At 33.7% G+C, this 24,782-nt stretch overlaps 1 protein-coding gene across 3 annotated transcripts in view; it reads right to left on the minus strand.

Annotated features, from left to right (window-relative positions):
- Positions 1 to 24,782, minus strand: part of KIF18A (kinesin family member 18A) — a 96,404-nt gene that overhangs the window by 17,115 nt on the left and 54,507 nt on the right. The gene's annotated exons all lie outside the window — the stretch shown is intronic.

A 24,782-nucleotide genomic window follows, 5' to 3' on the forward strand; every position in this document is an offset into this window, starting at 1 on the left:
CTGAGTGGCTATGAGAAGTAAGGGAGAGGGAAGAATTGAAAATAATGTCCAAGTTGTAAATGTGGGAACCTGGGTGAATAAAGAGGAGTATAGTTAATAGCAACAGCTAGGATCAGAAAGGAGAACAAATTAAGGGAAAATCTTATAACTGATTTTGGCTATGTGTTCGAAATGATGAGAAATGGGCCATTGGAACTTAGAAATAAGATCAAAATTGGTCACTGCTCTTCAGTCCTAGGAATTCCTGAGGAAAACTGATGCTGCAAGAACAAAGAACATGGTCAAGAATGAGATTGGAGAAAGAAGGAGAGAAACAAGATCAGAGCCCTGGGGAACAGTCTCCTAAAGAACCTTGAAAAGAACTGAGTCAGTGAAGGAGGCAGAATAAAGATTCCATCCTCCAACTGCAGCTCTGCTGGATTTCAGCTCCATGGAAGAAGTCCGCCATGGTATTCTCCTCGTGCTCCAAAGCTCTTCACTCTCCCACTTCTCAGCTTCCTTTTTTTGGCGTTATCTTCACTCATTAGGTTATAAGCTCTTTGAGGGCAGGAGCCTTCTTTCTTTCCTTACTTGTATCTCTAGAACTTAACACAGTGCTGGGTGCAGAGAAGGGGCTTTATAAATGTTTACTGAATTGAGTTGAAAATATATATAAGTATGAGAATAACCAGGAGAGTGTGTTAACTCAAAAGTATAGAAAGGAGGATGGAATGGTTAATAGTGTCAAATTCTGCAGCAAAGGGAGATTTAAAAAAAAGGGGGGGCACCTTGAGTCAGTTTGAATCCCTGCTGAGCTCTAAAGAACAGTCAGTATAAAAATGGAATAAATTGTATTACAAGGAGTTGAGGAGAGAGTGTAGGCATTGGGTATAGCAGAGCTTGTAAAAAAAGAGGAGACAGTTTCTGAATAGAATAACAGAAAGAAGGTGAGGACTTTTGAGATTGAGAAGCAAATATGAAAGAAGATATTAAAGATGCAAGAAAAAGAGACTAATTGTAGATCTAGATCTAGAGATCTAGGTTCCCATTCTGAAGGAATGGAAACAAGGCAAAAGATACAGAAATTAGTTCCCTAGAAAGGAGGGAGGGGGAGTTCAAGGGTGGGTTAGAAGGCCAGTTCCTATCAGCTGAAGAGAAGTGATTTGTTAAATTTTCAGTGTGGACAATTACATCTTGGAAATTGGCAAATGCTACAAACCAGGATTTGATTTATTGCTTTGTTGATTGTCTAGACTTAATGGAGGAAAATATTAATACTTCAGATTAAACTTAAAAATGTGGCTTGGTTACATATTTTTGGGGAGGAGAGTCGGTGGTTAAACATTTACCAGAACGTCACTGGAGAGTTTATCTTCTCCTGTGATAGGAAATAAGGGCTGTATATAAAATCATTATGAGAGTTAAGAGAGGTAAAAGAAGAGAATTAAGAGAGATATTGTTGAATAATATTGATCTTTTTCAGTGAAGTAGCACTATTCCTTTGGGAATGGGGTGGGGTAGTGCTTTATTTTTTTGTAGTGGCTTCTAGGAGGTTATGGTGGCAAAAAGTAGTATTTTTAAAAAAAGACTACACAAATAAAACAGGAAAATGGACAAAAAAGTACTACAGTAAGCTAAGAAGGGGATAGCTACTATTGCATAATAATATTCTGTAGTATTTTGATTCTGTTTGATTCTGAGCAGGAACTCAGAACAAGAAAAATGTTCAGATGCAAAGCTGTTAAGTACAAACATATATTCCCCAAATTTTATTCACCACTTGGAGTAATTTAAACTCCTGAAGATAATTAAAATTTAACTATATGAATAAAAATATTTCTGTTATTCTCTAGTATTTTTTTATTAAATATTGACTGACTTTTTTTTTCTTTTTTTCCCATTGGCTTAGAGGTATTTAATATGAAAACCTGAAGACCCAGAATTCTTTAAGTTGACAGTCTTGCAAAAACAAAGCCATCTAGGAGATAATTCAAGACAAGTAACAGAGGATTGCTATAGCTTCATGATTAAAAATTCTCTGAAACCATCCTCTCTATTTCACTATTAAAGCTATCCTTTGTGCTATAGTTAAATATATATATATATAAGAAACAACTGAAAGATAAAACATTATGAATTTCAATAAACCGACTAAAACTTTAGCCAAGTTAGAAAATACAGTCACCACAAGCTACCACTAACCCACAAGCATATGCTTTATTCTTAAAGTTTGTCGACAATGTGTTATACAATGGCTAAGTGCACAATTAACGTCTAGGAAATGAAATTTAAAAACAGAAAAAAAGATATCTCTGATCCCTCTGCTACCAGGGAATTTTACTTTTCTGAGAACTAGATAAATGAGATCCAGATCTTAAAATAATTTTCCACTCCCTTTTACATGACATTTGTCAAATTTTCCATTACCAGATATTTTTATACTAAGGCTGCCGTGTAAAGACAGTGACTTTTCTCCACTGTGCTGCTACCACCAATTTGGTGGCTATTAATAGCTGGAAGATTAACTTCTTTTCCCATGAGAGGCAGCAGGGGTATAGAGGATAGAAAACTATATAGAGGATAGAGAACTGAATTGGGAGTCAGGAGACTTGGCTTCTATTTCTGTCTCTACCAATGACTTGCTAAGCGACCTTGGGCAACTCACTTAAGAAGCCAAGGCCTTACTATCCTGTGGTTAAAAGGGCTAATATCCCATCACCTACCATTTAAAGATGTTGTAAGGGAATTTTCTAGGACTGGACATTTATAAAATACTCGCGTTTAGACAGATGCTATATAGATATAAGTAACATTACCTGCACAGGGAAAACCATCCTCTTTTTCTAATAATTCTAGCAGGCATTTAAAAAATATTTTTAATTTCCATTAATATCCCATTTTCTTTTTTAGGTTTCAATCTGTGAAGTGCTCCATTACTGTGGCCTCTGGTAAAAAAAAATTGCATATCCTATCATAGATTAAAAAATGGAGCTTACTAACTTATGTGACCTATAGTCATGGAACCACTTTGGGCTTTGGTTTCTTCATCTTTAAAAAGAGGAGACTGAATGGTTCTTTAGTGCTCTAAAATTCAATGGTCCTAGTCAGTTCCCTAATTCTTAGAACCCCTGCCCTGGGCATAGCTGTCTGGACTAGGGATGGCTGCATGAGGGCCAACATCAAACTAGACCACATTTCACCTTCACAACTCATCCCTCCCTCCACCTCAGCAACTTGGACATTTGCCTGTTGCTTTGTGTATATTTTTTCACTTTCTACTTTTGCTCTGGGAAAAGTAATCAGCATAATAGTGCCAAACAGTATCTTGTGTGCAAAATATTTTCCCCCACAATAGTGGTGGAATCAGGATATTTGAACTCCAGTAGAGAGAATTTAACATGCTTCAACAGTTATGAAATCAGCAATTTCAACTGTAAATATGTTAGAATGTGGAACTGTAGAGAAAGGGTTGGTTTAGTAATTGAGCACTTACCTTGAATGAGCCAGCAGAAAGAAAACAAAAGTAATAAAAAAAGCAATGGAAAAGAACACATATAAACAGATGGAATCTGGGCTAGTATGGACACAACTCTTAGGATGCTGAGAGGTCAATTCACTCTGAAATAGGAAAAGATACCCAAGCATTCCAGGGAAAAAAAGCTACAGATATTAGTACCAAAAGAAAAAAAAATTAATAACAATGGCTAAATATACTTACTTTTCAATTTTTACACAATCTTTAAGAGGATAATATTATATACACAAGTATCAAGGACATCTTTGTTAAAGGTATGAGAACAGATTTTTGCAAACTATGTTACAGAAGATGAGATTTTCATAGTTACATAGTTTGCTATAAAGGCTACCTAAGATGACACTGTATTTGCTTAACAACTATAAAAAAAAAGCATTTGATCTGGAAGCATGAAATGCTACCTTAGCAGCTTTCCTCCAACAAAATATTTCCCATACACATGTAGTTTTAAATGCTCCTTCATTCTTTTGCACATGAATGCTGGTTAATAAATGTTTGTTGAACTGAAGCTTCCCTGACAGACCTATAAGAATCAACTTTGAAGATCCACTGATTATTGATATCTTTGGAGGCATAAAACAGGGAAATATATGCTCACCATAGGTATCTGCAGTAGCCACGTACTTGCAAATGTCACGTAGTGAATTATCTCTTATTTGCTAAATTTAATGATCTTTCCTCAATTCACATCCAACTTCTCTCGGCAGTTTTGGACACAGTTTTCATTTTTTTCTCCTTCATATTTCCTTCTCTCAAGTTTTTGTAACAGTGCTTTCTCCTATTTTTCCTCCCACTTGCATGACTGCTCCTTCTCTGTTGCCTCTGTTCAAGGATCTTCTTCCAAGTCATGTTTGATATTGTTCTGCTTAATATTTCTATCACTGACTTTAAATAAAAGCATGGGTAGCAAATTCACCAAATTCACAAATGACACAAAGCTAGGATGACTGGCTAACATGCAAGTTGCCAGGATCCAAAAAGATCTTAATAGGAGATATAGTACACATTGATCCAATTCTTATAGAATGAAATGTATTAGGGATAAATGTGAAAATATTATAAAGGCGGAAAAAAGACAAAAACAAAAGAGCTTCCCAAGTATAAGGTACTGGGGATATGTCTAGATAGCTGGTCATTTGAAATTCCTATTTAATCTCCAGTACCCCCAAGCCTAATAAATCAGGAAATTTTAGGGGACTGCAAATTTTATGAGCCACTAGTGTGAGGCACTGCAGTCAGGTTGCATTAAAAGAAGCAGAGTGTTTAGAATTTAGAGGTGATAATCCCATTGTAAAGAATACATCTGAAGTACTTCATTTAGCTTTTGGTGCCACATTTTAGGAAGGATACAGCTACAATATTTAGCAAAGGGCAACAAAAATGATAAAAAGTCTCAAGATCATGGTATATGAGGATTAGTTGAAAGAGTTGATGTATTTAATCTCAGAAATAAGATAAATGGGAGACAGGATTTAAAAAAATATGTATTTGGAAAATTAATCATTTGAAGAAGAATTATGGAAATATTCTCCCTGACTACAGAGAGATCAGAACTAGGGAGAATCATCTAAATATGCACAGAGACTTCTCTTCATTATTAGAGAGATATACAGGAGTGTTGCTATTTACAGAATTGACTTAGTTTACCTCTGTTACCTAGCATTTAGGTGATTTGAACCAAAAAGTAAGAAGAGGATTTATTAAGGCTGAAAATTTTTTTTATATGTTACTGGGAAAAATATTTATATTCTATAACTTATTTATTTCCCATCTCATCATTTTATTATAAATGGCTATGATTTCATTAGTAGCTTTGTTTCCCCAAAGACATTTTGACTATTCTTTCTTTTTCTGCATGGAAATGCAGGTTTTTTCTCTTATTGGAAATGTAAGCTCTTGATGTCAGGGATAGTTCTACTTTGGTCTTGGAACTTCTAATACCACTCACAGTCCTTGCCACATAGTGGGCACTTAATAAATGCTGGTTGATAGAATGAGGTAGCAACTAAGCTGGGTAATAAAAGAGGAGGCCAAAAAAGTAGAGATGCATTTTGGGAACCAGTGCAAGAAAATGCATGGAAACATGGTGGGGAAAGTAGGTAAGAATCAATAATCACAAATTATTTGATTTGTTTGAGATATGAAATCAATTAGGATCTTTAATACAAAGATAAGGAAAATGTCATATTTTGTTTTTGAGCAAGTTTTGGCAGGATAAAATCCATGCTAGATATAAACTATTTGGAAGAAGAATAAATTGTGTTGTGGGTGGTGGGAAAAGAGGGTCTGGAAGGTAGTAGAGCAGTTAGGAAGCTATTACAATCTTCCAAATAAAAGGTAATAGAGGACTAAACTATGATGGGAGCAGTGGAAGGTAAAAGAACATAATGGATATTATAGTAAAGAAATTGAGGAGACAGATTTTCTAAAACCTGGTAACTGAAAGTATGTGGGGAGTAAAGGCCTCAACATAGTCAAAGGTAAAGTCGAGATTTTGAATCCTGGGCCCCAGTAGAGTGGCAATATCATAAGTGGAAATGAGAAAACTGCAAAGCACAGGATTGGGGGAAATTATTAAGTTCAGTTTTATACAAGTTGGGTTTGAAGTATTGGCAGGATATTGGAAATGTGTAAGTAAAACCCAGGAGGGAAGTTAGAATGGAGATAAGAGATTTAGGCATAATCTGCATCCAATAGAAACTGAGACCATGGGAAGAGATGACATCATTAAAAGGTAGAGGACAGAGAGAGAGGAGAATATAGATTTTATTTGTCAGAAAATACCCACATTTAGGGAATAGGAAATGAAAAAAAAATAAGAAAGACCACATGGAATCTGAAAATATCAAGAAAAGAGAAGTGGAAAAGGAAGGATGATGGAAGTAATTTTTTTGGCTAAATTGAAAAGCTACAAACTGCTATATACTTTGTTCGCTTCTTCATAAACAGCTGACAGTCTCTTATGTGTAAGGCTTGATGGCACAGCTTAACAGAACACCATGATACCATACAATGAATACCATACCCAGAAATTGTCACCGTGAAAAATTACTGTTAACACTTTTATAGATTCACAGATATCTTATAGATTCAATAATCAAGGAGCATTTCAAGTTTTAATGCTTATAAAACTAAAGGTCAACACAACACTAAGAGAAGTAATAATTTAGCAAGTGCTATACCAACCATAGGACTCTATAGATTGGCTTCATCAAAAAGCACTTAATTTTTTGAGAGGGAGGGGAAGGCTGGGGCTGGAGTAAGGGTAGGGAATATGATGAACCATCAGCATCACAGAGTACTTATGTACTACTTATGTAATACAGGTTTAAAAGCTGTCAGGTGTACACACTGAAAGGTTTTGAAGAGCTTCTTTCCCTACCCAAACAATATGTTTTGTTCAGTGAATCCAATTCTGATTTGCGTAACTCTTATCCATTAACATTTCAGGAAACATTTTAAAATATTTATATGATACTTTAAGGGAACTTATATGCAACTGAAAATGTGCATTTCATGGAAAAGTGGTTAGTGTTCTATTAATCTATTCCTTTATTAACACCAGAGGTTCCCGCTTCAGAAAAATATTGGGTTTACTGTAAGATGCTGGTGGTTCTACCATGACCTCAGAAAAGCTCTGACAAAAATATTTTAGTGAGATCTTCAAGATTCTGAAGTTTCTTAAAAGACTTAACATTACATCCACTTGCAAAATAAACTGTAAATGTATACACTGAAACCATGAAATAGATGGGAAATAATTTCAGAATAAATAATTTGTTGAAATTATGTGTCATTATCATAAACAAAAATTGGGGTGGGGAAGAAATTACTCTGTCAAAATCAGATTCATGACACAGAATTAAGTATTATATAGTTTTTCTGACTCATGAAGATGATGTTTTTAGAAAAATAGCTAGATGGAAAGACTACAAAGGAGAGAAAACACATTTCTGTATCCCCACAAAACTTTTGGTCCAAATGAATTCAGAGAATTCTATCAAACTTTAAAAGAAAAATTAGTATTACTATAAAATTATTCTCTGAAATTGAGAAAATAGTTTACCAAATTCCTTTTGAGAAAAGGAGTCCTAAAAACTAACGGAGGAAGGATAAAGCACATCTGGAGAATTAAGACAGCAATCATTATAAAAAAAAAAAAAAAAAAAAAAAAAAAAAAAAAAAAAAATTACTGCCAAATTGAAGCACTCATTCAAGAAGTCATTCATTGTGACCCAAGTTAAAGTTATACTGAGGATGCAAGAATTCTTTCGACATTAAGAAAACAATAAACACAATAATTAAAAACCAAAACATCCAAATCCACATGCTTATCTTAACAGGCATGGCAAAAAACATGGATAAAGTACAATACATTTAACTAAATTATACAATTTGGGTTGAAAAACCTTATCGTGTAAGAAGAGAGAGACTCATTTTAATATCATAAAAAATACATATCTGAAACCAAAAGCCAGCATCCCATTCAATGTTGATACTCTAAAAACTTTCCCAGTTAGATACAGGGAGAAATAAAGAAAAAATGCCCACTCAGTTCACTATTATTTGAAAAAAATCTGAAAAATGGTAAATAACAGGAGAGGAGAAACTGAAGGCACAAAGACGAGTTAAAATGATCTCTAGCTGCTCATGACATAATGGTTTGTTTACTTAGAAAATCCTAGGGAATCAGAAAACAAAGAAACAAAAAACCCAAACCCTAATTCAGATTAATTAATAGCTTATGCAAAATAAACTTCAAAAATCAAGAGACTTTCTATTCAGTGTTTATGACTGGACCAAGCCAATAAAAGTTAACTTACCTTTTTAATGCTAAATTAGACCACTTTTCAAAGGGATAGCTCAATGAAATAATAACAAAATTCATTTGAAAGGATAAAAGATCTGTAATATCAAGGAAAATAATGAAAAGAGGAAAAGATGAAGAAGGGATACTATATTTCCAGATCTTGAAAGTAGATTAAGTAACAATCATCAAAACCATTTGGAATTGGTTAATTTATAGAGACAGATCAATGGGAGCAGACTAGATAAGAAAGAATAAAAAACAACAGAACTCAGTAATCCAGTGTTTGATTTACATTAATTTAAGAAGAGGTACTTATATGATAATGGGAAAAAGCATTCTGAACAAAATCAGGCACAATCAACATATTACATAATATTCTCTCTTATTTTAAATGGCTATGGGATCTTACAATCAAAGATTGCACTATCAAATAATTTAGAAGAGAAGCAGATAAGCCTTCCATAATTAGAGTTAAAAGATATATTATATTCTTAATTAAACAAACAATAGAGACAATTATAAGAAAATAAAATTGATAGCCTTGAAGACATGAAAATGAAAAATTTCAGAACAAACAAAATCAGTTGACCAGCATTTATTACGTGCCTATTATATATAAATTATATATATATATATATATATATATATATATATATATATATATATATATATATATATATATATATATATATATATATACCACGTCCTTCTGGTCAAGAAAGGTGTTTAAAGTCTAATGGGAGAAACTCATATATAAGTAAATATGTACAAACAAGATATTTATAGGATAAATTCGAGTAATCAATAAAGTGAAGCCATATTAAGGGGGAAACTAACTTTTTTGTGAGAACAAATAAATAGAAACATTGTAGATATCCACTGATCAGGGACATTTGTCTATGAACAAAATGATATACTAGAAGAAAAAAACTATACCCATATTCATATTCTTATGTATATATATATATATATATATATATATATATATATATATATATATATATATATATATATATATATATATATATATATATATTTCATTTCATATTTCATTCATGTATATAAATGAAATAAAAAAATACAACATGATGGCCAAATGGAAAATGGCTTACAAGTTCTCCTGGCAAAAGTCAATGAAAAGAATTGTTAGAATTACTTTTGTCTTGCATTTCAAAGCAATAAAGGAACATCATTTCATAGAATAATAACTAATAACCAGCACTTATAGAGTAAATTAAGTTTTGCAAAGTACATTAAATATAGCATCTAATTTGATTCTAACAATAACCCTATGAAGTACATGTTAATATTATCTCCATTTCAGAGAAAGGGAAAATGGGGCTAACGGATGTTAAGGGTTATACCGTTATAAACTTCAGTGGCTCCCTATTATCTTTAGGATTAAATACAAAATTCTCTATTTGGTATTCAGAGCCCTTCACAACCCTTCCAGTCTTTTCATACTCTTATGCTTGATCCAAGTACTCCATGCTTCATTGAGCCTGGCTTCCCGGCTGATAAACAAGACCCTCAACTCTTGGTTACATTTTCTCTAGTTGCTCACCATTCCTTTCCTGGAATGCTTTCCTTCCTCTTTTTCTTACTACTGACCTCCTTGGCTTTAAGGCCTAGCTAAAATCTCATCCTCTACAGTAAGCCTTCCATGATTCCCCTTTAATGCTTGTAAGCAACTTCCTCCACTGATTATCTTCAATTTATCCTGGATATTTGTATGCAGTAGTTTGCATGTTATTTTGTGAAGTAGACTATGAGCTCCTTGAGAGTTGGCTATATATTTTGTATTTCTTTATTAGAAATGTAAGCTTCTTAAATAAGAAGTATTAAGACTCCTCAGGAAGGGCTAGCCACTTAAATGTCGTAACCTTTCTGGGACCAAGAGAAGATCAACATATGGTAGTTTTTGTTCTCAGGTACTCAACTGCATTAATAATATGTTGATGAAAGGGAAACTTGGGATAGTTTCAATAGATCTAATTGGAATTAATATGAGTAGGTACATTAACAATTATTTCTTGTAGATTTGAATTATGCAAAATGCTTTTTAGTATTAATTGAGGAAATCTGAAAAGAAACAATCTCTCCCTTTCTTGTCCTCCATTTTGAAATCACTGCAGATAAATCAATGAACAAGCATATTTTAGGTGCCTACTTGCTTTTCAGTCCTCTTTGCAGATACCAACCAACATCCAAGCTAATTCAGAAGGATATTCATAAGAAGGATATTCATAAAGTACCCGTTACCTGGAAAGCTGCATGGTGCAGTGTGAGAGTGCTGGATATGGTATTAGCAATGAGCTCTACAAATTTCTTACTTGGAAAAGGTGGGCTCTAGGACTCCATTTGCTTCCTTGTAAAGAGGGGAGGGTAGATGAGATGATTCCTTAGTTTCCTTTCCAACTCTAAGTTACATAGATGCTTGGGTCAGGTTTACAGTGCTGTGCTAGATCAGTGGTGGTGCTGAGAGGGGTGGTGGTATTTTGGAGGGGAGTTGGTTTAAAAAAAAATACAAAGGTTAATAAGACAATTTCTGTTGTCAAGAACCTAACAGTTCTGTCCAGCTATTCCTTAACTTTTTAACACTGAGAAAATATGCTAGCTGTAGAACCTGAAACAAAACATTTATCTTTTGGAAGAAACTGTGAGCTTGAGTTTTAAAAAGAGATTCACTCTGATAGCCTGAGAAAGAGCCTAACAACAACAAAAAAAAAAAAACTGGAAAATTCATTTAGATCAGATTTATATATACTCAAAAGGAAAACATACCCATTTTTTGATGTTAAGTTGTAGAAGAACAAATTGAATGAGACTAAACTGAATTAAAGAACATTATTCAATTTTTTAAAAAGTAGAGCTTATTATCAAATACAATTACATACTTATTTTTTTGAAAAAAAAATACTAGGTCACTATACTTTCTAAGACAAGGGATATTAACAATTTTGAGCTTTAGAAAAAAAAGTTTTTCACAGATGGTTCTTTTAAGTGAATGCATTATAGAATGTATTCATGAGTCTAAGTTAAAAATCTTGCTCTCTTAAAAAAAAAAAAATGACAACAAAAACCAGGCAGGTCTTTTAAGGTCACTTTGTGGTATGCCATATCAACTGTCCAGAATGTCTTTACTCAGAGGAACTAATTTATCAAAAAATGACACTTAGAAACTTGAAGAGATTTACAGAGCTGGAAATTACCATGGAAAGCAGAATGGAGTATTTAACAAACATGAGTCACAGAGTCTGCAAAGTAGGATCCATGACAGGGAGACATTGATGAATGGGATCAAAGCTAATTGAGGTTTGGGAAAGAATGATGACAGGCATTTTTCTTCTTCTTGCCTGATTGTTAATATGAACATGAGAAGATATTTCAGGAAATTGTGCTAAATTAAAATTAGTTGGCAAAGTTCACCTAAAGTAAAACCGTGTATTAATATATGTATTTGAATAAACATTTTGAAGCTAAAAAAGACTGATACAATTACTGTACTAATCATAAAGATAGGCTCTTAATTACTTTCTGACTTATGGAATTCACAATTGCAAATTATACAACATGTAACAGTGATATAATGCAACACAACTGAATGAATTTTAACTATTTTGTTCAGTGAGAAGCAATGAAATCAGAAGCCTTGCATTCCAAGCCACTTCTTTCTTTGGAAGAGGAGAAAACCAACAGGCAAAGAGGGTAAGATAAGGGACTTGTCCAAGGTAAGGTCTTTTGATTCTAGATGCTAAATAATTTCCTGCTATATCATTCCACCTATGTAATTCCAAGGCAAGGGTTGGCAAACTAGGGCTAACCTAAGAAAGGTTTTTTTCTTAAAATATATTAAAATCCTATTAAAAGATGTTGAAAAATGGTTTTCGTTTATGGGCTGGGCCATTAAAAAAAGGCAGTGGGTCAGATCCGGACCACAGCTTGCCAAGTTGTACTCTTAAGATAACATTTTCTTAAGCAATTTGATATTGTTAATAACTTCTGTGGGAAAAAGCAATGAAAAGTGATGCATTCATTAGACATATTACTATGATCATTACTTGTATTCATGTTAACATAAAAGACATCAGTCATATGTAAACACTGCAAAGAGAAACCTAAACATTTCCCTGTAGTCACGCATTATCTCAGTCATATAAATTAATCCATTACTTTCAGCAATAAATCATACATAGCCTTTTGATACTGGACTCTGTGGTATTGAAATAGCAAATGGTATATGAGCCTCTAATTAGTCTCAATTTCCCTACCAACCTCAGTCAAGATAGGAAATGACAGTGCTCAGAACCATCTTTTCACACATAATCTTTATTCTCAGTCCTTCCCAACTCCCCATGCATTTGACATTCCCATCAAGCTAGATGACCCCCAGCTGCCAGAAACTTGGATTCCTTCTCAGGTCCCTGGGGCCTGGCATCTACTCCTTCCTTATCTCTTGAAGTTCTTTATTTTCACTGGGATTCAGCTTAGTCATCAGAGGACCTTTCCTGTTGTCTTCACATCACCGTGCATTTATGGCAAACTGTGGCATGGTGCAGGAAGACCCATCCTTGGAACTAAGGTGGACGAGGTTCAAGTCTCACTTTGGATACATAAGGGCTGTGTAACTTTAGGCAGCAGTAGAGAAGGAGCTGGCCTTATCCTGGGAAATCCTAGGTCTAGTCTGGATCCATCTTCTTCAACGTCTAACTCTTTGATAGCCCTATAGTCCATAGTCTGTGGCCATACCAGCCTAAGCATGCCCGGTCTCGTCTCATGACCTCATCTCATCTTTGGAAGCTAAGCAACGAAAGGCCTGCTTAGTACTTGAATGAGAGATGACACTTACTAGCTGTAGGACCCTGGACAAGTCACTTAGCCTGTTTTTCTTAATCTATTGGAAATGAAAACAGGCAAACCAGTCCAGTATCTTTGCCAAGAAGACAATATGGTCCCAAGAATCTTAAAGAATCTGAGAGGACTGAACAGCAGCAACAAGAAGTCTGTGATAAGTTTCTTAAAGGTAAGGAGATTTTTGTTTTTGAATTTCAAGCAGTTTTTCATAGAATCCTGATGGTAGCGGGTATTTAGTAAACGTCTGAAATGAACAAATAAGTAAAATGCTAGCACATGTCAATAGGGACCAACAGTTCTATTTGATGAATTTAAGGTCAGAAGTATAAATTTTCTTAGTAAAGTTTATCAAATGTGGATAAGTGGGGGGGAAAAAAAAAAAGGAAGACCCATCTCAATGGATTTTGCAGCTATGAAGCATTTTAACTCAAACAAGCTTTGCAAATTCACTGGTTTGCATATTCCCCTGCAAAGGAGACTGCAGCCCATTTATGGATTCCTATCCTGAGTGACCTGTACATGTCCTTCCAAAAATTCAACATAGGACATCCACCAAACACGCTGGACAAATTCCTTACTTTCTTGTGACATCATTAGTAGGCTACTTGGACAGCCCATGACACATCTCATAGTCATAATGCAACTAATGAGTTTTCCCTTACTAGAATACACTTCTTCCTTGATAATACTCTGATTCTTATCCTCTGAAATTCCACACTGGTTACACGTTGCAGCCTGATCACGACCATTATACATCTCACAACTGACCTCCATGTATCATTTCTTTTTAATTTGTTGGAGGCCATTCCATGTCTTCTAATGAAACATGACTGTTGGCAGAATGATGAAATTAAAAGATGAGTCTCTGTTTCTGGGAGAAACTTGGCATCGTTAAAATAATTCTGCAGTTTCTGAAGAAAATTCAGTCTGTTCTTTTCCCCCTTTTGAATTCTGAGCACAAACCGCTGTATATTTGAGAGACGTCATATTTGTGTGTATGTGTATATACGTATGGCCCACACTGACAAGCCTATGATTGAACTTTCTAATATCATAATCAAGGCCATAGACAATCATTTGGTCTTTCCTACTGTGAATGATCAGGCAGAATAACTCTTTGTCATGGATGAAGAGAGAAGATTTGAGTTCATTTCTCTTACATAGTCCCACCCTGTAGGGAGCTTTAGGGGGAAAAGAATCTCCATTTGTACATTATATTCATATCTGTAACTTAGGACACTAGTTCTGTCAATGACATCACTGAAATGGGATGCATACTAAAAAGGAAGATGGCAGTGGGAGAACACTATTAGCCACTAAAAACACAAAGAAATAGCAATGGTCAATATGACTGACGCATTTTTAGTCTTAAAGGTGCTCAAATGGAACCAGAAGAACCACTCTGTCGTTCACCAGCAAAGTGAATTTGGTAAAGTTATTTTGCTCTGGGCGTCAGTTTCTTCTTTTGCAAAATGAGAGGTGGAATAGATCATCCCTTCCCTTCCCAAAGTCCTAACACCCAAAGAGAATGAAATTGAATGCTCCTTTCCTGGTCAGAAAGATAAGATTCAAAAAAGGATCTATGTAATTCCCCCTCTCACCCCAAATTTAAAATTCTATCACATTTGAATATATTCAGACCATATTAAAAATCCATCTCATTGTCAAATTTAAAGACAACAAATTTCTTGATATATTATTGAATATAGTGTGCTATTTTAATAACATAATCAGCTTTCTAAAAACATGATTACTTAGTCAAGTTCAACAATCAGCTGCAGCTTTTCTAGAAATCTTTTAACAAGGCTCAAGGCTACAGTTTCAATGAAAGCAATCAGTTCAATACTATTGTAGTATGTATTGTAATCTTGTAAAAGCATTACGCAAAAATGCTGAATACCAAAGAATATTCTTTTCAATCTTTCCAGGAGGGAATTCATAAACATTGGTCCAGAAAATCTGGAATAACACAGGGAAAAAGGGCCGTTAAAGACATGTCAAAGTAAAACAGAAGAAATTCAGCCAATTTAAAGGGAAACTATGATGAAAAGAAATTCTTAGGGAGCCCAAACTCATATGTAAAAATCAGTGTTCTTTCCACAGAATATTTGTAGATTAATTTACACAGTGTTTAAGGATTTCTCTTTTAATATTTAAGAACATCATCATAAGTAATATGCTATGACATTACAAAATATTCTTTGCTGTGTGATTTTAATGGCTTGGTACTTTGAAGGATCTATGACCTTACCAACTTGGATAAAGTTGTATGAGAATTCATTTTTGCATTCTCATTCTGTGGGACTCCTAACTTGACACTGTGTGGCTATCCATGGAGCATGCAATGTGCTCACAGGTCACCCTTCTTCTTATAAGACCAATTCATCTCCTTTTTCAGTCCTGAGTTTTTCTGATGCTATTATTGCATTTCTACTAAATATTTAGCAAATATTTATAACTCCCTTCTCCATTCCTCCTTTTTCTCTCTTGCTCTCTCTCTCTCTCTCCCTCCTTCCCTTCCTCCCTTCCTCTTCTTTTGTATACCAAACTTTGTACAGGATCTGTTATTTTCTTATCCCGAGGACTCTCTCCACCAATAGGTCTAGACTTAATGATTTAAAACAGAGGAATGAATTAATGACCATACAAATTAAGGAACTTGTCCAAGATCATCAAGTTACTACATATCAGAAACAGGATTTGAACTCAAGGTTTCTAGTATGTATTTAATAAAGTCATAATGACTGTTTATATAAAGACAGAGAATTCACTATAGTGAATTTAAATGCATTGTGGTATATTTTAAAGATACCTTTGAAAGTTGAAATCAGACTGCTAGGAAATAATACAAAGAAGGGGCTAGCTTACTTCTCAGTAGAAAAGTAAACCAGTTATCTCAGTCCTATGAAAGTGGACAATTATATATTTATTCAATTTGGATTTTAAGTTTATTCTTGAATAAAATTAAACATTTGGATTAGAATATATTTAAAATCCTTATATTTAAATCATTTATATTTAAAATCAGAATTAGATTTTACACTCATACTGCTTTGCCTGGATAATGCTTCATTGGCAATAACACATAGACTATTTATCCTCAACGTATCCCTGTTCGTTACTCTCTGACTGAAGTACAATTTTAAGTTTTCAGAAACAGCTATCTTCTGAGACAGGAAATTCTATACATTCATCAGAGAAAGAGTACTATTAAAAGATGGTCTTTTTCATGGAAAAGCTTGTATTTATTAAATGAAATATGCAATTTACCAAAAGTCATTTAGGCAGTTCTCATTCAGTACTAGCTCCATCAATTGCTATTGGGCAACATCTGCCTAAGATATATGTCCCAATGTGTGTGTGTGTGTGTGTGTGTGTGTATATATACATATGTATATATATATATATATATATATATTTATACAGATTATCTCATGAACCTTTTGTGCATTTCCCCCCACAGTGAATAATCTATTCAAGATGTGAAAAAGGATATAGAGTTTTACACCATGATCGAAAATAAACTGACCACCTGTTACACAGTGGTCATTATTCCTTATTTAAAAACCCATATTTTATATACAACAAGATTGCATGGACTATACTTGTTGACAATATAGCAAAACCAGGGTTTTTTTGGCCCCAAATTCTTTTTCATAGTGATGCCAAACTGTAAGAACACTGCCTTGAAGACTTACAACATGTCATACTTAAGTATTTCCTCTTGGGAATGTGCCAGAAGGTTGTTTTTGGAGATTTAAAACATTTTTTAAAATTGTTTTTGGAAATCATTTAAGCTGTTAAAATCTAGTCATTCCTATATGAATTATAGGTACAATGGACATTGTTAATAAAGAGTCAAGGGAATGTAACAGGAAAGTGTATTAAGTCATCTCACATAAAAAATATCAATTACTTTCGAGTTTCTCTATAGAGGTATTTCAAAGGAAAAATATAAAATATTTTAACTTCTAAATCTATTTTTAAAAAATGAAGCAATTCTTACAAATCCTGACTATATAACTATAGAGAAATATATATATATACATATATATATAGATATAGATATATCTATATCTATATATATATGTATGTAGTGGGGTAGTATAATAAAAGCCCTAAGGCTAGATTGCTATTCCATTACTCACTAGCAATTCAATACTTTTGAATACCTCCCATATGTAAGACTCTGTGCTAGGAACCAAGGATATAGGACAAAAATGAAATTATCCCTGCTATTTGGAAGGCCAAGTTCTGGAAGCAGCCAAAAGTCTAATTTGGCTGGCTGGAACCTAGAGTGCATAAAGAGGAATAATTACATATACAGCTGGAAAGATAGAATGGAAAGAAACAACTAAGAGGAAATCAGAGAAACATGGGAAGATTTGTATGAATAGATGCAGAGAAAAATAAATCGCACTAAGAGAACAAAACACACAATAACTAAAATAACGTCAATGGAAAGGTCACCAAGAAATGCCTAATCTCCTTTATCAATAAAGTCCAACTAATTGAAAAACCAGTGAAATGTTCTGGAGAAGAGAACATGAAATATCTCTTCCCTCCTTATAACAGAGGCAGGGGACTATTTGAACTGAATATTATACATATCATCATATGTATTGTTTATACTACCAAATGTTGTTTAGTTATTTTCTTTTTCATAAGGGAGGGTCTGATGAAGAGAGGAGTACTAGTAAGATGGCTAGGATATAAATATAAAAGGCATAACTAAAGTAATTTTTTTTTCAAAGAAGGAAATTTGAAGTCAGAATGTAGGAGGCCTCAACTGCTAGGATAAGAAGTATGTATTTATATATTAGAGGCAATAAGGAGCCACTGATGACTCAAAAACTGAAAGCAGCAGGGTCACACCTGTGCTTTAGGAAGATGACTTGGAGGTGAGACAAGACAAGTTAGGAGGCCGTAATAATAGTACAGGTATTGTATTGGCAGCTGTTTGATTTAGGATGTTGGCCATCTAAATGGAGTAATATAATTTCTAGCAATGTATTCCTTTCTCTCAAATTGTCACAAACAGGTGTTTAGGTTTCAATTCTATGAACCATGGAATTCACTGTTGTTGCAAGTCCTCAAATCCAGAAAAATACTCTTTATCAGATTAACTAAGACTCATACATATGTTCATTATTATTCTCAGATGTATATAGATATTGTGGTAGCTAATTAAATGCAATTCATGTACATGCATTGCTAAATTCATAGCAATCTTTTGTCATTATACATCACAAATTCTATTGTATGAAAATTTTAAAATCCTAATGCTAAAAAAAGGGCAAAAAAGAAACCAGATACTGCCAAATTACTAAGTTTTATGTGATAAAGGGAATTTACCTATATTGAAATAGATAATTATGTTTTAAATCTTTTGTAAAGACTTGGACAAAGTCGGAACCAATAAGAAACAGCTTTGTAGAATGTTACTCTCCATTTGTCCAATACCCATACATTTTACAGATTTAAAGGATGAAAATATAAATGTGGTTGATATAATACATCAGTGATTAAAGATTAGAAAAGCTCAATCTTAGTGAAAGCACATGAGTTCCCAGTGTTTTACCACATATGTTCTGTACCCAAACAACAGCAAAATTCTTTGCTTCTGTTCATTGACTAAGCACTCCTAGAATGCCCTGGATATCCAATGTGGTTTAGAAAACTTAAGGATAATCAATCTTCAAGCAAAGAATTAACAATTATAATGCAATACAGGCAGTAGACAACATATTTGGGAAGAGTTTACCTATCAAGAAAAACCCAGGAACTATATAAACACAATTACAAAATGCTTTCAAAACAAAATCAGCTCTAAATAACTGGAACAATATCAAATTTATCAATTCCTCATGGATTGGCTGAAAATAATAATCTAAATGGTGTAATAATGACTTGTGATAAAAATTACAATTCTACCTACCTAAACTGATTTATTTATTCAGTGATATACCAAAATATCCAAAAATTATTTTACAGAGATAGAAAAAGTAATATAGGTTCTTAAGATGAAAATTCAATCACTTAAACATTTATTAAGTACCCTATTATGGGAGGGGCAATACAAAAAAAAAAAAAGACAAGAAGTATTCTAAAACTTCTGTGAGCAAAATGCTAGGTACTTGCTAATCATCACAGCAAAATGTATCCGCTTTCTTTCAATGCACCATGTAATTAAATTGGAAATAAAATTCAATTTAATGAACAATTTAAGGGGGGAAATGGATGGGACCTGAGATTTTAAAAGACTTAAAAAATACATTTTCACTTAGCTTAAGAAATCATCTGGTACAGGGGTGCTGAACTTTTTTAGTGTCATGGACTCATAGTAGCCTGGTGAAAGATATCTCGGAACTTTTAAAAATATATAACATTTCAAGGAAATCAAGCATAAAGAAACTGTAATCAAAATATAACAATAACACAAAACAGTTCACAGATCCCAGATTAAGAACTTAAGTCTCAAATATGACTTAAAGCAAACGTCCCATGAAATCCTACTAAAATGGAAATCAGTTGATAAATCAGTGCTTTTATTAAGCCCCTCTTCTATGTCAGGTCCTGAGCTTTGTGCTGGAGTATACAAAGACAAAAATTAAACGACCCTGACCTCAAGTGGATCCATACTCCATCACAGAGAAAGTAGGTGCACAAAGGTAAAGGTGGAGGTGGAGATCAACAATTAGGTCTATTAGGAAAGGCCTAACAGAAGAGGGGTCAGTTGAGTTAAGTTCTTAAGAGGTAGGTAGAGAAAGGACCGCATTTCTAGCACAGATGGATGTTAGCTTGTACCAGTGATCAGTGATGGCAGGTGGAATGATATGTGTGAGCAAGCAGAAAACTAGTTTAAACAGATGGGAGTGTATGAAAGCAGTAGCTCTGGAAGCTTGCTGAGCTGAAAGGGGACGTGGTTAAACCCTCACTCTGGAGAATGGATCCAGGAGAGACCTGGTGAAGGAAACCACTCAGACGCCCATACCATGGCCTGGGTAACTGGGAACAGAGTCCAGCCTGGGGATAGATAAGAAACAGGTGGATGGAGGGAGGACACAGGACACGAAGCCACTGAAGTTCTTTCCCTGAGCTCTGCAATCTTCTAAAAAAGTTATTTTGTGACAGTATTTCAGGATGATAGGTTTTTTTTTTTTTTTTTTTTTTGTAGTCCTATGCAAGTAATAAAGAGTATAGAATATATGTCTGAGTGCCAAAGGAGTCCAAGGAACAAGAAGTCATGAGCTCTTCTGCTAAAGTCACTGTTAGTTAACAACACAGCTAGAACTGTGCTGCAGAACAATTGTAGCTCTAGTAGGAGATGGCTGGAGGATGGGGGAAATCTGAAAAAGGAGAGAGGGGTACTGAAAGGAGTGGCTTCAACGCTCCCCATGTACTGTAAGGGATGTGATTCTGGAGATGAATGGCATTTAAAGGTGCTTAAAGTTTAATAAAGGTCTTTACATGCCTATTTTACAGATAAAAAAAGAGAGGCAGGGAAAATTCAGCAACTTGCTTAAGCAAGGTCCAGAAAGAAGTGACAGAAGGCATATCAATGCCTCTGAATTCAGGGTCCTTCCCATTCTTTCAAACCACCCTATGACACTTATGTAATCTGGAGTATGTACAAAGATATAAAGTCTGATTAGGAAGTTTGGGCCAAGTGGAAGAAAAGGCAAGAGAAAAACTTGTTAAGGACATAAATATTCATGCTTCTTTAAAAATAGTCAAATTATCCAAATATTGTGGATAACAAATCCTGTTAATGATTTTGCTTCTTGAAAAAGCTATTAAAAATCAACCTGAATAACTTCATTAGAGATGCATTGAATCCAGGGGTGTAGATATAGGTTAAGCCTTACAAATGAATGAATACCCTCGCAGTTGAAATGTGATCTGGCAACATCTAGATTTGCTCAATAGTGAATATATATTATTCATTAGTTAAAAATTATTTTGCCAGATAGTTTCAGAATACCTAAAATAGAAGAAAAAGTCAATAAATACGACTCTGGGTGGCTCCTTTTAGAAACCATTAAATTGCATCTCATCCATAAAGCCAGAGAATATCTTGTCAACATGGGGTTCCAATAAATTGTAATCTAAGTGAATTAAAATGCAAAAGCACATTTATGTATGTAAACAAACACAGATACATTTGCATTATCAGTTGATTCAAAGTACTGTGGGCTTGTTCAATTTAAAAATAAATTTAAATTCTCGGATTGTATTAAAAGCTACTCACAAATCCTTTCCAAGGAAAAGTAGCTATCAAGCTACTATTTAGATCAATAATGGCTAATTCTTTTGTTAACCTTAGGAACTCTGGTAATAAAGTAAGTTAAAAGGAATCAAAACAGGTTCCAAAAGTCTAGAAAGAAATGAGGGATAAAGTCACTCTTGTAGGAATTCAGAAATTACTTGTTGATTAATAAATCTAATTTACAGAAGATAATTTAATGATCAATACTACTTAACAACACAACAGCAATAAATGTAAAGTCTTCTTATCTGAGTTTAAAAAGTTGATTACACAAGTATAATAATATAATATTGTACATAAGCATAATAAAGATCTGATGGTAATTTATGAACAAGATGAGAGTTTTATTTTATTTTTGTTGTTTTTTTTTCCCAAGATGAGAGTTTTAGTGAATTGCAAACATGAGTCAGAAGTGCCAAGTAGAAGCAGCTTAAATAAACTAATATAATCTTAAGTGATATTAATAGAAGTATCATCAAAAGCCAAAAAGAAATAGTTCTTCTGAACTCTGTTCTGAGATAAACTGCATTTGTCTAAAATCCATCTTCAGGATTTTAAGAAAATTATATCTCCTCTAAGCTTCTATCCCCAGCTTATTTTCTTCTTCAAATAATAAAATATAATAGAGGATTAGCATAAATGACTTAGAACATATTAAGTAATGTTATTATGTTTAACAAGAATTTTTATTTTTTTCAAACAGTAGGAAAACAATTATCTAATTAAGGAGTTTATGATTGTTAGTTACATTAGAAATGAATAGGGATTTTCTTTTTAGAGGGAGCTTACAGGATGAGGAAATTCCTTTAATAGGGCACAACAGCATTCTCTCTAACCTTTATAAAGTGAATCACCTACAATACTGAGAAGTCAAGCGACTTATTCAATCTCAAACAACCCAGCTCTTATTGGCTCAAGTCATCTGTCCATTGAAAGGAATCACAAGCATTTTTTGTCATGCTATCTCATTGTTAGAATATGGTGCTAAAGGAGAAAAAATGTTTTGTTCACTCTCTAGATGCACAACTCTTTACAAAAAAGATCAAAATGATAAAATCTTTAAGAGTTGGAAAGGATCCAAGAAGTCATCTCATAAGATTTGTACATTAATTTACAAATAAGGAAATTAAGGCTCAGGGACATTAAGTGATTTGCTCTGAACAGTCAGTAGCAATACTTGGATGTGAACTTGTTTCACACTCTTAAAAACTGATTTCCAGTTAGTCTATGCCCTTCCATATGACATCACAGACAAGTGAAATACATCAGAATGCACATGTGGAAGACCTTACTTTGCTGAGAGATGGCCACAAAGCTTTCAGAATTAGGTTCTTTCTCAAAGGCCGATGAGCAGATGAAAGGAACACCACAAAGTCCAGACACTAAAGCTTAGACATTCTAATCATAGGGAAAGGCCCTCACACTCTTATTCATTACTTACCCTTACTCTTACTCTACTTTTATTTCAAACCTAATATGAACTTCATTATCTGATTACATCCTCAAGAAAAGCAACAGAATACCAGCAGGAGAGTAGCCTTTGAAGAAGTGATAGGAATCAAAAAATAAAAAATAATTTAATTTGTATGAAATGGAAAAGCTTTGTACCAATGGGATCAATGCAGCTATTATAAAACGGGAAAATATGAATTGAATTTTATCTGATGACTTCATAGTCAACCTATGAATGGAATTAAGTCATTTTCCCAATGGATAAATATTCCAGGAGCTCTTAAAGAAATATGTTTTTTAAATAAGCATATGAAAGACTGCCTCAAATCATTAAACACAAGAGAAATGCAATTCAAAACAACTTAAGAAGTTTTGTTTGCTGCCTACCAGATTGGCCAAGAAAACATAAGATGAGAATAATCAGTGATGGAAGAATTGGAAATAGACATACTAAGTGCATGGTTGTGAAATCTATGGAAAATCTAGGGAAAAGTATTTTGAATTAGCTTAAAAATATTATTGATATTCATATTATTAATCTATAGACCCTCCTGCTAGGCACATGATCCAAAGAGTTTAGAGATAGTAAGAAAATTCCTATCTGCATCAAAATGTTCATCATAGCAGTCCTTTTTTGGTGACAGCAAAGTAGAAGAAAAACAGCTGTCCACTGATTGGAGAATGATGACACACTTTTTAGTCCATGAATTAACCACATGGGATATTACTGCAACATAACAAATTGTAAATATGAATTCTGAGAAGTATGGGAAGATTATTAACTTGTATTATTTCAGAGGAAAGCAAGCAGATTTAGAGAAATAACAAATCCAATTACTATAAGGTAAATGGAAATGAAAAAAACAAATAAAATAAAACCCTGAATGCCTAAAGTTTTCAGTATCTCAAAGTTCTCCCTTGAGAAGAGTTAAGAAAATTAATATCCCTCTATTCTTTGCAGTGGCTGAATTCTATGCATGTGGAACATTGCAGATGTCAAAAACAATTAATAGGTTATTTAGTTTTATTTGAAAGTTTTTTATCCTTTATTTTTACTCTTTGTTCCAAAGGATGGCTCAGGAATATGTTCAGAAATGCAGGTAATGAAAAAACAAAGATATCAATAATCAACCATTATGTTATTAAGCAGCTCTATGTGTGAGAAACTATGTTAGGCCTTGGATTACCAAAACAAGGAATGAGATAATGTTTCTTAAGAATATTATGTGCTCAGGGCAGCTGAATGGCCCACTGGATAGAGCAGGGGCCCTGAAGTCAGAAGGACCTGAATTTAAATCTGACCTCATACACTTAACATTTCTTAGCTGTGTGATCCTGGGCAAGTCACTTAACCCCAATTGCTTCAACAACAACAAAAGAATATTATGTACTAGAAGTGGAAAACCAACACAAAGCTAACAAATCACAAGGAGAAAACAATTTAAAATCTTAAAGTCTGACACAAGAATTCCCATACAGCACAATAATTCAGGGCCACTGAGAGAGATAAATAGCATGTTCCTTCTTTCATCAGGCCATCAAGGGATTACAGTGAAATTGGGAGATTTCATAATGATGAATTTGAGTCATCAAGAAAGGACTAATTTCTCTTTGGTATATATGCTATTTAAAAAATTAGAAAACTGCATAATATATATTAGAACTAATGTTTATAAAATAGTCTAAAGATATTTTAAAAATTAGTGATTAAAAGAAAAACCTTTTAATCTCAAAAATTCACTCATGTGCAGTAATCACACCTTCTGAAATGCTGAAAACATGTAGTATGTTAACAAATTGTAAATTTTTTTCCTTTTAGCCTTTAACAAAACAATTCCATTAGAGTCCATTAGAAATATAACAACATATTGGCAAAGTAAAAT

This window comes from Sminthopsis crassicaudata, chromosome 6 (assembly GCF_048593235.1).
Source record: "Sminthopsis crassicaudata isolate SCR6 chromosome 6, ASM4859323v1, whole genome shotgun sequence".
NCBI classification, from domain to species: Eukaryota; Metazoa; Chordata; class Mammalia; order Dasyuromorphia; family Dasyuridae; genus Sminthopsis; species Sminthopsis crassicaudata.